We start from the raw sequence: 1,867 nt of genomic DNA, 5'->3' as shown, positions 1-1,867 counted from the left end.
TGAAAGGACTCTGAAGAGGAAACTAAGAGAAGCTAAATTACAACAATCCAGAGGTAACCTTTCTGAAATTTTCGAACAAGAGAAGGAGATGGTAGCCGAACCCAACAACAATAGTGCAAGGAGGATGCTTGGTGATTTTACTAAACCCACGTCCAAGTTTGATGGAAGAAGCATCTCAATTCCTGCCATTGGAGCAAACAATTTTGAGCTGAAACCTCAATTAGTTGCTCTAATGCAACAGAACTGCAAGTTTCATGGACTTCCATATGAAGATCCTTACCAGTTTTTAACTGAGTTGTTGCAGATTTGTGCGACTGTTAAGACGAATGGAGTAGATCCTGAAGTCTACAGGTTTATGCTTTTCCCTTTTGCTGTAAGAGACAGAGCTAAAACATGGTTGGACTCACAACCTAAAGATAGCCTGGACTCCTGGGATAAGCTGGTCACGGCTTTCTTGGATAAAGTCTTTCCTCCTCAAAAGCTGAGCAAGCTTAGAGTGGATGTTCAGACCTTCAAGCAAAAAGATGGTGAATCCCTTTATGAAGCTTGGGAAAGATACAAGCAGATGACCAAAAAGTGTCCTTCTGATATGTTTTCAGAGTGGACCATATTAGATATATTCTATTATGGTCTATTTGAGTTTTCCAAGATGTCATTGGACCATTCTGCAGGTGGATCCATTCACCTAAAGAAAACGCCTGCAGAAGCTCAGGAACTCATTGACATGGTTGCAAATAACCAATTCATGTACACTTTTGAGAGGAATTTCGTGAATAATGGGACGCCTCAGAGGAAGGGAGTTCTTGAAATTGATGCTCTGAATGCCATATTGGCTCAGAATAAAGTGTTGACTCATCAAGTTAACATGATTTCTCAAAGTCTAAATGGATGGCAAAATGCATCCAACAGTACTAAAGAGGCATCTTCTGAAGAAGAAGCTTATGATCCTGAAAACCCTACAATGGCAGAGGTAAATTACATGGGTGAACCTTATGGAAATACCTATAATTCATCATAGAGAAATCATCCAAATTTCTCATGGAAGGATCAACAAAAGCCTCAACAAGGCTTTAATAATAGTGGAAAAAATAGGCTCAGTAATATCAAGCCTTATCCATCATTTTCTCAGCAATAGACAGAGAATTATGAACAGAATACCTCTAACTTAGCAAACTTAGTCTCTGATCTGTCTAAGGCCACTTTAAGTTTCATGAATGAAACAAGGTCCTCCATCAGAAATCTGGAGGCACAAGTGGGCCAGCTGAGTAAGAAAATCACTGAAACCCCTCCTAGTCCTCTCCCAAGCAATACTGAAGAAAATCCAAAAAGAGAGTGCACGACCATTGATCTAATCAATATGGCCGAATGCAAGGAGGAGGGAGAGGACGCGAATCCTAATGAGGAAGATCTCATGGGACGTCTCTCAAACAGGAAGGAGTTCCCTATTGAGAATCCAAAGGAACCTAAGGCTCATATAGAGACCATAAAGATTCCATTAAATCTCCTTCTGCTATTCATGAGCTCTGAAGATTATTCTTCCTCTGAAGAGGATGAAGATGTAACTGGAGAGCAAGTTGCTCAATATCTAGGAGCCATCATGAAGCTGAATGCCAAGTTATTTTGTAATGAGACTTGGGAAGGTGAACCTCCCTTGCTCATTAGTGAACTTGATACATGGGCTCAGCAAACTTTACCTCAAAAGAAATAAGATCCTGGGAAATTCTTAATACCCTGTACCATAGGCACCATGACCTTTGAAAAAGCTCTGTGTGACCTAGGGTCAGGCATAAATCTTATGCCACTCTCTGTAATGGAGAAGCTGGGGATCATTGAGGTACAGCCTGCCTTATTCTCATTACAATTGGCA

The 1,867-nt window shown here is 40.7% G+C and overlaps 1 non-coding gene across 1 annotated transcript; it reads right to left on the bottom strand.

The window, feature by feature from the left end:
* Positions 1 to 487: 487 nt before the first annotated feature.
* Positions 488 to 594, bottom strand: LOC127743989 (small nucleolar RNA R71). The gene has a single exon (XR_008005205.1). It is a non-coding gene; the product is annotated as a small nucleolar RNA R71 (small nucleolar RNA).
* Positions 595 to 1,867: the final 1,273 nt, after the last annotated feature.

Source organism: Arachis duranensis, unplaced genomic scaffold (genome assembly GCF_000817695.3).
Source record: "Arachis duranensis cultivar V14167 unplaced genomic scaffold, aradu.V14167.gnm2.J7QH unplaced_Scaffold_165934, whole genome shotgun sequence".
NCBI classification, from domain to species: domain Eukaryota; kingdom Viridiplantae; phylum Streptophyta; class Magnoliopsida; order Fabales; family Fabaceae; genus Arachis; species Arachis duranensis.
Note: the sequence above shows the minus strand (reverse complement) of the source record. Positions and strands in the feature narration are given on the sequence as shown.